General features: G+C 30.7%; 2 protein-coding genes across 7 annotated transcripts in view; one reads left to right on the top strand and one right to left on the bottom strand.

Annotated features, from left to right (window-relative positions):
- LOC142333913 (uncharacterized) overlaps positions 1-16,017 on the bottom strand; it is a 260,903-nt gene that overhangs the window by 50,212 nt on the left and 194,674 nt on the right. The window lies entirely within an intron of this gene.
- The window catches only part of LOC142333619 (putative endochitinase), a 96,417-nt gene that overhangs the window by 2,846 nt on the left and 77,554 nt on the right, over positions 1-16,017 (top strand). The window contains exons 1-2 of one of the 3 annotated variants that reach the window (XM_075380956.1): positions 7,188-7,297; positions 11,404-11,609. The exons of 1 other annotated variant lie outside the window; for it this stretch is intronic. The gene's annotated coding sequence lies outside the window, so the exon portion shown is untranslated. Of the gene's footprint in view, positions 1-7,187; positions 7,298-11,403; positions 11,610-16,017 lie in introns of those variants that run through there. One more of the 3 variants, XM_075380957.1, reaches the window with a different exon arrangement.

A 16,017-nucleotide genomic window follows, 5' to 3' on the forward strand; every position in this document is an offset into this window, starting at 1 on the left:
TGAGTGATTTTGAAAAGGGTCTCGCTTCCGTAGGTGACTTCTGGCTGTACTACAGTTTTATAATGTTTAAGTTTTGTTTTAGCAGAAAGGCATTTTTTGTTATATGTTGACCAAGTTAATTTTTGGCATTTAATCATTTTATTTGTCCTGTTTTGCCATGTCACTTTTTCATTTAAATTATAAGTTATTATTTCCCCTAGATATTTAAATTGTTTTACTATTTTAATTTTCTGATTGTTTACCGTAATGCGCTCTATTACCAGAGGATCTATGGCCATTAGTTCAGTTTTTTCGAAAGAGATATGAAGCCCTATCTCTTGTGCTAGGTTTTGAAGGCTCATGATTTGTGTTTTGGCTTCTTGAAATATTATTTGCTAAAAGAGCGAGGTCATCTGCAAATCCTAGGCAATTTAGTGTGATGGAGTTTTTCTTAGTACCCATTTTTATATTTTTGGGATTTATTTCATACCATTTTCTCATGACAAATTCAAGGGCGCAGTTAAAAAGGAGTGGTGAGAGGCCGTCTCCTTGCCTCAATCCAGTTTTTATGTAGAAGGGTTGAGAGAGTTCACCTCTGAATTTCACTCTGGACTGGGTATTGGTTAAAGTTAATTTTATCATGTTTACGAGTTTAGGGTGAAGGCCCAGGTTTCTCAGAATATTCAGCATGGATGGTCGGTGTATACAATCATAGGCCCTTTTAAAGTCGACGAAGGTGATTATTAGTTGTTTTTTCCGTCTTTTATATAAGTCCATCATAAGTTTTAGGGATATTATTTGCTCCGGGCAACCTCTCCATGGCCTAAACCCCCCTTGGTATTCCCCAAGTTCCAGTTCAAGTTGGTCTTTGCATCGGTTGTATATGATTCTCGACAGGATTTTGTATGTGCAATCCAGGAGAGATATGCCTCTGTAGTTTTCAGGATTAGTTTTATCCCCTTTTTTATGTAATGGATGGATGAGGGCTGTGGTCCAGTGTTCTGGAAGTTTTTCTTCGTTCCATATTTTCACGAGGCATAGATGTAGGGAAGTTTTGACTGAATAAACTGATGAGTGTTTCCAGAGTTCTGCGAAAAGCTGGTCTTCTCCGCTTGCTTTGTAGTTTTTTATTTCATTTAAGGCTGCGAGAACTTCTTGAATTGTTGGCGGGTTGATATTTACTGGTGAAGTTTTAACTGGAGTTTCAGTGTCAATCTCAAAAAGCTCTGGGGGGTCGTCACAGTTGAGGAGTCTATTGAAGGTTTCTGCCAAAATTTCAGCATTTTCTTTATTGGTGTGGGCCATATTTCCTTTTTTTCCTCTCAGCATAAGGGTGGGTGGTTCATATCTTTGAAGATAAAAAATATATATATATATATATTTTTTAATTTGAATTCAAAACTTTTCGGGATTGCAGAGAAAGGCGCTACTACCCGCCATGAAGTGTGTGTGTGCGCGCGCGCGTGCGCTTGAGATCAATGTCAACAATTATTTCATGTTTTTTTTATTATTTTCTCATTAGGTTTTGTCGTTTCATACAAAAAAAGAAAATTCTGAAGCCTAAACTATGTACATTAAGACAAAAATAAAGCCTGAAGTTTGCAACAATCTTTGCACGATAATTTTTTTTGTTGTACATTTTAATACGACTCGGTCCTCCATGCTATGTTGGTTAAAAAAAAAAGTTATCTAACACTGTAACTACCAATTTTGTATTCGCTCGAGTATTCCATTTATTGTATGTTAAATTTTAAATTAATGTAATTATAATATGTAATGTTAAATTACATAAATTTTAAAATACGAGAATATGAAAGATTAATACAATTTTGAGTCTTGTGTTTACAAAACTAATCGGTTTTAAAATAAAGCGCTGCTGAAAGGTGCCGAATCCCCAATCAACCTTTGTATTTTTAACATGCCAAAAAAATTAAAAATAATTTAATGTTGATTCGCTGTCGATTCAAATTTGTTAATAGATGGAATTTGACGCGTCAATTGAGTATTTCTTTAGTACGCGGAAGACATAACAATTTTTTTTGACACGCTGTCTATCTGGCAACGTCTTAGCAACGGTTGCTGTACCATCGGAAGGGGATTCGGTCCCCCTTCTTCACTTCATGTACATTCAACCGTTCAAGGTTAAACAGTTACCACTTCTAATGTGTTCCATATACTATAATTTATCACCAACGCCTTTATCAATGATTTATTTATTTTTTTTTATATTCGTTGTGGCCATTGTTTCGATTGAAATTATTGAAAAAAAATGCTTTAAGTCAGGAATTGAATTGAGACATGTTACGTTTTTTTTTTTGTGTATGAAACCTAGCTAAACAATTGTCGATGGTGGTGTTCTAACATGGGACTCGAATCTGAGACCTTCAGTATATTGGTAGGTTTTTAAAATCTTTTATTATGAATTTATATATAGATGTCGATGTAAAAATATATTTATTTTTATAAGATACCAATAGATTGTGATTCTAATGTTTGTAATATTTCTTTTTTTTTGATGAACGACATGCGGGTAAGGATTACGAACGCAAATTTGTGTCCAAAACGAAAATCAACTCGAAATCTTCAATACGTTAATCGTCGGTTTTTAATGATAATTCAAGCCAAGAATCGAATCTAGAATTTTCTGATTTTTTTTTTTTTTTTTGAGAGGAGAGCGATACTCATATGGGAATACCTTGTAATCTGAGAGGTGTCCAAGTTAAAAATCGATGCCGAGACCTTTAGTACATCAGTCATTTGTTCTACTGTTTCTCTACAAACTGTGTTAAGGTAACAATCTGTTATAAAAATGAAAATGAGAGGATAAAATTTATAATATAACTTTTTAGCGGGCATCTACGGTGTGAGTTGTAGCGTCTTGGCCTTTCATTCGGAGGTCTCTGGTTCGAATCCCGGTCAGATATGGCATTTTCACACGCTACAAGATTCACAATCGTATCATTTTATTCCAGCCTGTGAAGCAATACCTAAACGTTTGTCTCGGAGGGAAAAAAATTAAGTGTTTTGCACTATATTCCTATCCTATTAAACGGCATTTGTGTCTGTGTGTGCGTCCCTCTTAGCTTAGCATTGGAATGTACCGATCACTAGCGGAAAATCTCGATTCGTTAGTACATGTCTCATGGTCAGGTCTATACTTGTTTTATTATTGTACCGTATACATAACGATATATAAGCGAAATATATATCGACGTTCTGGGAAAATTTAGTACTTTTTAACCGGATCCGAATTTTTGGATGAAAATTGCAAATATCTCGAAAACGGTCAGTCCTAACCCTCTGAAAACATTTTTCGACCCCCTCGACGATTTCCCATTAAATAATTATAAATAATTTAATCGTTTAGCCCTGCAGCTAGTAAATATAATAAGAACGAAGTATATAAATTTCTAAATAATCTAAAATTTCTATATAAAAAAGTTATCTAACATTGTAACTACCAACTATGCATTCGCTCGAGTATTCCATTTATTGTATGCTAAATTTTAAATTAATGTAATTATAATATAATATAATATTACCACCGTAATATCTCGGCAACCGCTCGTCCGATTTTCACGATTCAAACGGCGTATGTATCAGCAAATCGAGCACTAACTGTTTAACGCATCGAATACGCTATTGATCGACCGGATCTTGTTTATCCGGAAATTAAATCCTGCAGCTAGTAAATATATAAATAAGAACAAAGTATATAAATGTCTAAACAAACACAGATTAAACTTCACACATTACTTTATGTTAGTATTAATAAAAAATAGATCTATCTCTCTCTCTCCATTTTACCTTTTTAAAATATATAGCTAATTTATTAATCATCAAATGCAGACACAGATAAAAGATTTTGTTATTAACAGAAATCTAGATTTTTTTTAAAAACAAAAAACAGAATTTAAATAAAATATTGACACCCGAAATAATTAATAAGTAGCAATTATTAGAGGACATTTAAATAGAAATTAAATACAAAAAATTTAGTCTACAAAAGAATCGGAAACCTCTCTTTTAGTGTATACTAAAAGAGAAATGTATAACTTACTTGAAAGCAAATTATTTTTATTATGTATAAAGTAATCTATATATAAATTTTATAAGAATTTTAAAAGAACTTACCTGGTTTACATGTTGAATTCTTTTCTGAACGGTCGTTTAGATTCGTTTAAAATATTCCTAAATATTAATAATGTTCGCCAAATACAAATAATCAAGTAAACAAAATTTGATACGGCTTTGATAACGACGCTACAAATCGTAAAGAAATATTATTTGGTGTATTTGACAACTTTAATCGTTAATAACAGTAATACTAATTTAACAAATTATCAGAAAGAAAAGATTAGATTATATATATATATATATATATATAAGTTTGGTTTATTTTTTCTACATTGCTTTATGTAATGGAACAGGTAATAATATTATAAACAAATATAATTTTTCATCAACTTAACACATTTTGACACACGCAGTTCTTTTTTGTTGACGAATTATGGCGCGAAGCAGATGGAAGGACGAGATTCGGAACATTCTAGAAATTTTTCTATCTGGTCCCATTCACGTGCACACTCCCTCACAATCATCACTACGTACAAAGTTATCACAGGAAGTAAATTTTGTTCAGAGCCATCTTTTTATTTTACTAATGTTAGTTTTTTATTTATTATTACTTCCTTATATTAATAATACAGATTACTGAATTCATTAGTTTTAATTTTCGAGTTAATAGTTTTTAATTCCTTGTACGAAGTAAAGAAAGTATATTATGATCGTGAAAAATTTTCAGATTTCAATGGAAATATCCGTTTTGACCATCCCTGAATCCATTTTTACTAGTTTTGGCGTGACGTCTGTTTGTATGTATCTCGCATAACTCAAAAACGATTAGCTTTAGATGATTGTAATTTTTTATTTAGGACTGTTGTAACATCTAGTTGTACGCTATCCCTTTTGATTGCAATCGACTGAACAAAAAGTGCCGAAAATAAAAAAAATTGGGAGTAATAAGCCCTCACTGAGAGCTTTTCAACGATATATCATAAGTATATATATATTTCACTTATTTTATATTATGGACGATAACTGCCGTAATTTTGCGCCAATCACTTTCAAATTGATACATAAAATATAACTGCCCAAAATCTCGATCGAGTTCGTTAATGGGAAAAATCGGACTATGGGAGTGGAAATGGGGTGGGTTTTTCGAAAAAACAAAACATCGCTTTACTTTCTTATTAAGTAAAATATTGAACTTCTGTTCAAGTTCATATAAGGGCCTAAAATATATGTAAGTAAATTTTTATGATATCATCAACGATTGGCCGGCCCATGGGGTGGAAAAAATGGGGTTTTGAAGACAAAAAAAAATCATACCTCCCTTAATAGGCACAATTATCGAATCGGTTTAAAGTGATCGTTATTCCTCTAAACATTACCTAAAACTTTTGTCCGAAACAATTTTTGATATGACCAACCCTTACTTACGGTAAGGGACGACCAAAATATTGCCGGAATTGTAAGATGGGCTAAAATTGTCGTACGCTAAACATGTGAAACTTTTTTCCCGTGCAAATTATTTTTGTATCGAGTAAATATGAAGTTTTTCTTAACATTAAGGTGGAAATCTTTTTTATCCCCTATTTAGCACCGGTGAAATCTACATTCGCCTTCCGGTTTGCCGAAAGGTTTTTTTATATTATAACACTTTTAAACTACTTTCAATATAATTTATTATAAACGTATTTTTTAATTGTAATCAATAATTTAAAAAAAAATTGCTTTAAACTTTTATTTTATTTTAGAATTACATTATTTTAAATGAATTTTTTTTGTGGTTTTCCGAGAAAAATAAATGCCGATTATAAAAAAAGTAATCAAGTATACTAAGTATAATCGGCCTCCGTGACGCGAATGGTAGCGTCTCGGCCTTTCATCCGGAGATCCCGGGTTCGAATCCCGGTCAGGCATGCCATTTTCACACGCTACAAATCATTCATCCTATTCTTTGAAAGTAATACCTAACTGTGATCCCGGAGGTTAAAAAAAAAAAAAAAGTAATAATAACTATGTTTCTTTCCAAACCGTTAACTGCCATCCTTATTTCATTATTAAAGAGAAAAAATAACTGGATATTAATATTGTCGATTGACATTAATAAATTATTTAAAATAAAATAGATTATGAATATTTGTTTTTATAATACGTGATGAAGATAAAAGTTCGTTGCCGCCCTGTCTCATCAACGTTTTGTTGCTGTACACAGTTATGTAACCGTTCCTCACTCCAGTCACGTACGTTCAAGTTTAACAGAGTCTTATCGCTTTTATGTATCCCTTTACCCAGTGGCAGGAAATAAAGTCAAAAATATAAAATAAAACAACTTAAAGCAACTTTAAGCTTTGTGTTCACTTTCACGGTCTGATGGTTTTTATTTATTTGTTTTTGAATTTCTTGTCGGGTTAAGAATTATTTTTATGTGCAAATTAAGATGAATATTTAAAAAAAAAACAAAAAAACGTTAATTCAAAGAGCCGAACCCAGTACCTTCAGTTTTTTTTTAATCCGGTTAATCTTTTTCTTTTTTTTCTGACCCATTTCTGAGGTCCTATTTCCTAGATGTAACCGGGTATCGAATCTGGAACTTTTAGTCTAGCAGGTAAAGTAGCTACCTCTTTAATAGCACGGATTCATGTTACATCTAAAAAAGATTAATACTGTTTTTTTAATTCCTGATTTGATATTTAAAAAATATAGTAATACGTAATAACAAAATTGTATTGCACTATATATTGAACTTGATTACGTATATAAAATGATTATTACATGTAATTAAATAATAAGTAAGAATCTCGTTATAACCCCTTTGTGTACGATTGGCTGTTCTCCATTTATAGTTTTAAGTGAAAATTTATTCTCTTTAATATTTTATCTAATTATAAGTTCGGCAACATTGATAGTAAATTTTAAAAACAATTTAATATTAGACGACGTGTAATGATGGATGATCAAATGTTAAAAAATTTGATGATGAATGAAACAGTTTGCGAACCAAATTTTAGATTGAATAATTTTTTGTCGTTTAAAATAGTCTATCGATGACGTCATTCCGGAGTGGGGAGACGATGAGAAGCATTATGTGTTGTGTAACTAAAGAAATTCACCGAGATGCTTTGTCTTGTAGTTAGTTATTGGCGGGAATTATCGGTAGATAGGCGACTGAATACGCAGTGAAATTGTCTTCAAATTATACGTTATCCAAATTTCATCTTTTTATTGAGATATTCCTTATTACTGATTTAAGGTGAGTTTTATTTATTTTGTTAATATTATTATAATTTTTTAAACCATAATTGGCAGTTGTTTTATTCTGTGTATGTATTACCCAAATTATTTATTAGATTAAAAATGTTAGATTCCAGTTAACGCCGATTGATTTTTACAAAATAAATTAATAAATTTAATAATAATAAATAAATAAAGAGAAACAAGTTATATGGTTGTATTTTAGGTTATTTGGCCATTAACGGTGTATATATTTAACTAAACTGATATAAGCAAAGGGTATTTCGTGAGTGATATATTAGATAGCTCCTGGGTTCGACACCCAAAATAGCTTACCGTTTCTTCAGCGATCTCAGTTAATGTCGTTAAATATTCATAAATGAATGTATTCTCGGGAATAACACAAAAATTTGAAAAAAATAATTTTTGATAGGAAAGAAAGCTACAAATAATCATTTTAATAAATTCGTAAAAATATTTTTAGAAATCTATCTGCGTATTTTTTATTTAACATATATATTTAACAATAATTAATCGTAAGAAAAGAAAAAAACATCGGTAAATTTTTCATTTACAGTTACCGTTTTTTTGTTATAATTCCAACGATAAATTTTTTAAAGCTTTTTCACGAACTTAAAGGCATTAATAAATTTAAAAAGTGTCGAAAACCTTAACGGTCAATTTTTTTATTACAAAGTTTTTGTAAAAATGCACTTTGAGTGAGAAAATTGAAAAAAATACAGACATGTTTAAGTAGCCCACCGCATACAGCGAGAGAGATTGACGGAGGGGGAGAGTGAGAGAGTGACTGGAAGAGAGAGGGGTCGAGTGAGAGACAGAGCGGGTAGTGTGAGAGAGCGAGGAGGATGGAGCGAAATTGAGAGAGGGGTTGGTAGGGGGATCAGTGATGGAGAGGAAGCGAGACAGAGGGTCTCTCTCTCTCTCTCTCTCTCTTACTTCTCTTCTCTTCTAATGCTATTCTTAATACGGAGTGGAATATATTAACGCAGCTCTAACATTGTGACTACAACAGGTGCCATGTTGCCAATTAACCTGTTTTTTCTTTCCCCCCTGGCCCTTTGGCAGCCAAGATCGGCATCAGATAATTGACTGCGTTGCGTATTTGACATTTACATAGAATAAACCTTCCAACCTAAACTAGTAAGCAAGATGAATACAAAAAATTATTTTTAATAAAATTTTTATTATTAATTTTTTTTTTAAATTTAATAACGAATCATTATTATTTTACTATTATTTACAAAAAAAAAAAAATTAAAATCGTGTTAAATTCTCTATTTGACAATATTGATATTTATCGTTTATGTATTAGTGTTAAAAACTTAAAAATCATACTTGATAACTTTTTTGTTTATTTTAATTTTGTTAGTAAAATTATTATTATTATTATTTTAGTTAGTCAAATAATCACTGATCTTATACATCCGACCTCAGTTAACCGGACTTACATATTTTATTTATCCGTAAAATTTACATAAATTATTGCTTGTTTTAAGTACTCGAATTATCAGAGAGATTTTCTTGTTACAAAATTGTGATTCAAATTAAATATAATCTGAGATTAATGTTTATTAAAACGTCGATTATTCGAACCTCCATATCTCAAACATTTTTCGACTAATTGCGGGGCCTTTTATCCGGAGGTCCCGGGTTCGAATTCCGATGAGGCATGGCATTTTCCTCCGCTACAAAATTGCCATCTCATCTCATCCTGTGATGCAATACATAACGGTTGGCGCTGTGGAAATGAAAATAATTGTACATACTTTGTATGTTGTCAATACGAGTAAAATAAATTAATAAAAAAAAGCTGGTTATTTAGTGTAACATAACTTATATAAATCATACTGCATCATCTGCGGAACTGCTCGGCGACGGCTGTCTACAATCCCGTTGCTACGAGTGGTACCCCCACCCTTCACAACAGCTGTGTTGAAGGTTAAACTGCATAAAGCAATTTTAACAGTATAATAATTAACGAATTTATAATACTGACTAAAATAGAGCCTTTCGGTTCATTTTTTTCTCACACCACCCGGCATTTTTATTTATTTTGTATTTTAAATACACGTATAAGCAGCACGGATGTAAGTCAATAATATCGAAACTTAGTTCTTCAATATCCTTTTTCGTTTTTTTTAATTACCTCTATTTGTTTTTTTTTAATTAGCTCTAAATAAATAAATTTAACTGTATGGAGACTAAATTGATTCTAGGCGAAATATTTTATAAATATTATAAATGCGATTATGTTTTGAAAAGGATTATGTTGTGAGAGTCGACCTAGGATCTTCAACTTAGATTTTTTTTAATATTGATACTCGGATATACATTACGAATTGAACTACTTACTAACCAAACCGGGAATTGAACCCGAGACCATATCTCTCGATTTTTTAAATATTGTTTTTTTATCGTTAATAAACAGTATTTTTGAATGAAACTGTGTTAAATAAAGTAAAACTCTGTTTTGGGGGAAGATCAAGTCTATTCTTTAACGTTATGTAATATTTATTTTAACGTTAAGTATGTGATTTTGTGCGGAAACGAAGAATCGAAATCGCGACTTTCAATTTGTCAGTCTTTTTTTTTTAAACTGAGAATCGAACCTCCAGATTTTCATTATTTAAATTCTTTTTCTTTCGTTTTTAATCTTTTTACGAACTTATTTTTAAAAAAACTTACATCAGAAAAATTGAACTCTGTGGTAATCAAATTGAGTTAAATTTTTTTTTTATAACGATTATGCGTGCAATTGATAACAACTCTATAATCGAATCTACAATTTAATTTTTTTTTTTTAACGCATAAAACTCCCTACAAGTATTACATATATGGAGTGATTCCCGAGCTGTAACCGAACCCCAAAAATTAAATATAAATTTAATACAAAAATTTAATCTTCTTTAAAAAAAATTCCAAATTTTTTTTTTGAATAAAGGACGTTTAAGAAATTATAACGAAACGAACTGGAAATTATATGAGGCTTTAACTCGACAAGTACAAAAACCTGACTCTTTCTGCTCGCGGAAACGATAATACTATTTTAATTCAATAATTTATTGTTATTAAATATTCACCATAATATTAGGTTGGTGGTTGTGTGTAGAAGTACGGTATTTCAATTCTAAAGCGAATTAAAATTTAAAGCCTGACAGGGATATGAACCCGGGACCTTTCGGATAAAAAGGGAAGACATTACTACTCCACCTCGGCGACTGGCGAGGTGATTAGTGCGTGTATTAATTACCTGTGACTTTCAGTATAGTCAGTTTCACTATTGCGTTACCGAGGTGACAAATCGATTACAAAAATGCAGTGAGACGCGAAAAATTATAAGTTACTTTGTAATATCTAAGTATAATTTTTGAGATAAATACATACTAAATGTGTGTTTGCACGTTTGTGTTCGCGCGCTTTTTTGTATTATAGACGTGCTGGGCTCTACTGTGAAATACGGTAGTCGGCTTGCTGAGATAAATTTAGAAATAATCCTTTTATATCATAACCCCCTTATGTACTAATTAATATTTCTTATCTATATTAAAATAAATGATCCTGTTTTTTTTCTCTGTGATAAGTTACTAAATACGATATGGTCTAAGTTATTGTAAAATTGTGTTCAGATCCTGACAGGGAATCGAACCCGACACCATTGGTGTAGCAGGCAAGCATGCTACTTTATGTGACACTAAAGTGGTGACGTAACATTTTTATTTTTATTTACGCTATTACGTTTTTTTATATTAAAAGAAAATAGCAATATTTAGTAAAAAATATGAACGGGCGCTCTCTAGTTTTTTTTTTTTAATTAAAATAAAATATGCGTGAGTGTAAATTATATCCGTAAATTGAATATTAGGTAAAACGAAATAACTGAAAACCTTAACATTACAGTTTAACGTTGGTTACGTTCCTTTGTTAACTTTGTATACATAGGTTTAAGCGAAAATTTGGTTTCAATTATTATTTTGTAAAATTAAAAGTTTTCAAATCTGTAAAACATTAATGTTATACTGTCGGTTGTTATTATGAGAGGAGAAACAGTACAGTGTAGGCAATACATTTTAGTTGGCGCGCTAATTTTCATAATTTATTTTGCAGGTTTGTTATTCGGACGTTGTTTGAATCGACAGAGAAATAACGTTCGTGGCAGAGAACGAAAACTTATGGAATCTAGCGACATTACAGATCGCGCTGTGATATGCAGTTCAATTTGGATCCTCGTGTCTGCGGTCATTCTTTTTTACTATTTCTTATACGTTGTTTATTTTGTTTTGGGTGTTTAATGACCCTCATTATTGATGGAGGTAAGTTTATATTATATATTAATATTGCTTAAAATAAGTGTTATTATTTTTGTTTTCTTATCACGTACTGCATTTTCTATTTATAAGACCGGTTACATAGTATCCCCAAAATAAGCAAAAGTTACACGCTTCTTTATAAATTTTAGGTTAATAGGCCAATAAATAATTAACCAAATAAAATAGAAAAAAGAATTATTGCACTAAATATAATCTAATAATTATAATTATTATCTAATTATATTATGATAATTATCTAAACGTACCGTACTCGTGGGTTAAGCAAAGTACGGTTAATGTGTTAAAAAAATTATTTTAAATAATTTAAAATCTTTAGTCCCAAGTCACATCAGACAGATTCGTTTCACACTTTCTGGATCCAAGCCTAGAATCGAACCTCAGATCTTCGATATAAAAGACAAGTACGGCTGTGCCATCGATGCGGTGATAGATTAATTTCTAGTTTTACCGATTTCAATTGCCTAGTAATATTTGCAGTTTATAAAATAATATTGCTTTTTTAACCTAGAAAAATAATACCGATCAAGTTCATGCCGCTACAACTTTTTAATTAAATTGTACAATTATAAAGATTATTATTTTTTAAGATATTGTAATTAATTTTCATTTTTTTATTTACAAAGATACTAAAAAAAAAGAAGAACAAATCCACTTCCAAATCAACAAATCCACAAATCAAACCAGACTGATTTCATGTAACCCGACACAATACTTCAAAAGTAGATAGGCAGCGGTACATTTTTTTTAGTTTACTACTATTGGGGCAAATGTCACACCTCTTTTTCCCCTTTTCCTTGATTTTTTTTTCAATCATAAAAACTATAATTTTTTAATTTATAAAGAAAAAATCATTAACAAAAGTATAAAGAAAAGTTTATACTGGATTTACTCGTAAAAATAATACGCATTTTACAAACAAATAACTGTGCAATTAAAATGTTTAATTTGTAACTCACTAGTTCGATTTTTTTTTACTAAACTGTTGATCATTTTATGAAAAAAAATGATTACGATAACTTTTGTTATTAATTTTGTAAAAGTGCTTTTAAGAAAGAAATAATTATATCGGTGGAATAACTATCTGATATAGACTTAATTACTACATTCCACAAGGACTGGAATCTGTGTATAACATATCGTTTCCTGAAAAAAGAATCCATTAATTTGTCGCATTCATTCTTGTGATTGTGATAAATATAAACGGTCTCTGGTATAGGAGGTACTAATAAGAATTGCGTTCTCTGATAGTAATGATGCTCGGTATATACAGCCTTTGTTGAGGAGAAAGAAGTGAAGGTGTCATTTGTACGACTGAACATCATTTCAGTTTCAGTAGGTTAGTACCTTGTTACGCGACAACATATGTTAGCTAAGTAAAGTATTTAACGGGAAACGGCTTCTTCCTAATTCTTCTTAAAGAATTTGCTAGTCGTAACTCGATTACAAACTGTTTTCGGACGTATGTTTGTACGAACCCTTCTTCTTAATTTCAAGCTCTAAAATCGGTTCCCAAATTATTTCTCTTTCCTCCTAAATCATCTTATGTGTCTATACATATATATTTAATTACACAAATTAAAATATAAAGTGTATAGTTTACATTTTATAAAATTATCTTTTTAAAAACATCATTTATGATAAAATAATTTCTTCACTAAAAGTCTATTTAAAGTTTGTAAATTCGATGCGACGATCAACTTGAACGTTTAAAAAATTTAGACGGGATTACTCTCCTTTTACAGTGAGAAGTATAATTTTTGTACTTATGAAATAATCTCATAGAATCGATACACGTACATAAAAAAATATGTCAGAGATTCCAATTAAATTTGATTTGACTATATTTATTCTTTACAATATTTAACAGAACTAATAAATAAAATAAATATCGTGGAGGTTGGAAATTGAAAGCGCCCTTGAGAAGTTAGATCCGATAACGAAATTATTATCCACTATAGTGCATCTTCGGTAAGAAATTAAATGATATTTATACCCCTCAAAATTTACGCGCGCACACGCACCCACAGAGAGAATGAGAGAGAGAGTGTGAGTGTTAGAGAATTTTCGCGCAGTCTGGGACAGAGTGAGGTTTAAGAGACGGGTTGATGATAGTGATTGTGATGTTTTATTACTTTCCAAGAGCGACTCTTATTTTGATAGTCGTATTCTCTAAATAAGTATATAATTTCGTACCAAATTCTTACGGTATTTTGTATTTCACTTTTAGTCGTTTCTTAAATATTAAATTTCGTATTTTACAATGTTTGAAATTTAACGGTGATAAATTATAATTTTAAACTTGTATTTACGAGAATAAAGAGTAACAACAAAAATAATAGTAATGTAATACATTGGCAAAAGATACCAGAATTGCAGGTAATACAGGTAGACAGAAAGTTCTGTGTTCAAATTTCGGTCAGAATTGGCTTTTTTATACGCTTTATTAAAATTTGAAATAAAAGTAAGTGACGAACTGAATGTCGGTCTATTGCCCGTACAAATAAATAAATAGAAAAATGTATTAGGTATTAATACGCGTTAGGAATAACATTAATAAAGATCACTAGGTCGAATTGTAAATAAATCTGGAAAGATTTTATCTGTTATTATGTAATATTAGAATCTTTTTTTTTTTTGTAAATTACTTTACAAAACTGATAAATTTAATCGTAATATTTTTAAAAAAATTATTAAGATTAAGGGAGATTAATTATTATTTTAAATAAAATGTAATAATAGATATAAAATGATCGACAAATCTTGATTTAATTTAATTATATCGAACGTCTATATAAGAAATATAATAGGGATATTAACTTTGTTATTCGACAGTAATACACACACACACGTACGTACACATGTACGCACATTTACGGTTGTATTTGAATTGTTGTACCATCGCGTGACCAGTACTGTCCGAGGGTAGCCAATCAGAGTGAAGATAGCCACCTGCTGCATTTGTTTCATCTCCCCCCTCTCCCCGCACCATCATCGCAGTAGTCAGACTGACAAAGTGTTTTTACTATGCGTCATCCCAATAAAATTAAACAAAAAAATAATTACCTCTGAGAGCGTATGAACCATACAATTTTATAAATTATTATTTTATTTTATCATTGCCTATCGAACTATTGTTTTTCTATTAAAGCATTTATTACTATAAAGAATTTACTTATTACATTTATTTTATTTATATTTAATTTTTTTATTAAACATTTCGCTTTTATTATAATCTGAATTTTTTTAAATCTAGCACAAATTATGTATTACAGTAAATAAATTTGTACCTTCAAAACTAGATTTAACTAACATACAATCTAGTTTTGAAGGTACAAATTTATTTACAAGAGGTTGTTGATGAAGCTTTCTATTATTTAATAAAATCTAATGTTACAGCTTGATAAAACTATATGTGTATATGTCTTTATCAGTAATGCAAGAGTTCGCACGCACGCACACCCGCGCGCGCAAATGAAGATATCCGTTACTACATAATTACAATTTTTAATTTTTATTAAATATTAAATACGTTTACTTAACAAATGTTACCGTTCGTAAATGTAAAATGCGGGGAAACAGAATTTTTAATTTACTAAATCACACGAATCATTTACCGGTACAAAACAAAAATTCACATATTGCTATATAAATTCATATTTTGATTTAAGCACGTTTTTTCAAAAAAAGGCCTAAAGGATTAATATTTGAATATATGTATAAATAAATATACACTTATACAGACTTTTGAGAAAAATACAAGGTCTTCTGAAGCAGCTTTTTCAATATTGTAATACCGGGCGAGCGACTTAAAATCAAATCTAATCAGCTCGAACTGCAGTTATTTTAGCGTCGCGTTTAACACTGCTATTACTAATAGTCTATTTTTGTCGGTTGTAAACTGTTCCTGCTACAATGCGATATAGTTTCGTTCTTTACGATCATGTTTATCCTAAAATACAGTATTCCATCGAGGAAAGGGCTGCTATCCAGGAAGCGTTGGATCCTTTCAAGAGAAACGTAAAATATTTTCGCTAAGTTTTCGAACGTCAGTATCCCTCGTTAAAGAGTAGTGCACGATTCGGTTAAAAAACGGCGCACAACGGAGTCAAACTCAAAACCAAATAGGCGACCTTTCGTCAGGACTCCGTAGGCCACAGCCCGTATTCAAAAAAGAATATCTGCCGGTCCGAAAAAAATCTATAGGGTAAATTATCGCACCAAGATTGTGTAAAATACACATCTTGTCGTAAGATTCTTCACGACTTAAATCGAAACCTTATCGTGTAAAAACTAAGCAAAACAGACTAACCGAAACGTCTTAATTTTTAAGGGGGTCATAAAAGGAGTAAACTTGACGGGTTCTTATGATTTTCACCTGAAAACTCGAATA

This window comes from Lycorma delicatula, chromosome 13, assembly GCF_047948215.1.
Source record: "Lycorma delicatula isolate Av1 chromosome 13, ASM4794821v1, whole genome shotgun sequence".
NCBI lineage: Eukaryota > Metazoa > Arthropoda > Insecta > Hemiptera > Fulgoridae > Lycorma > Lycorma delicatula.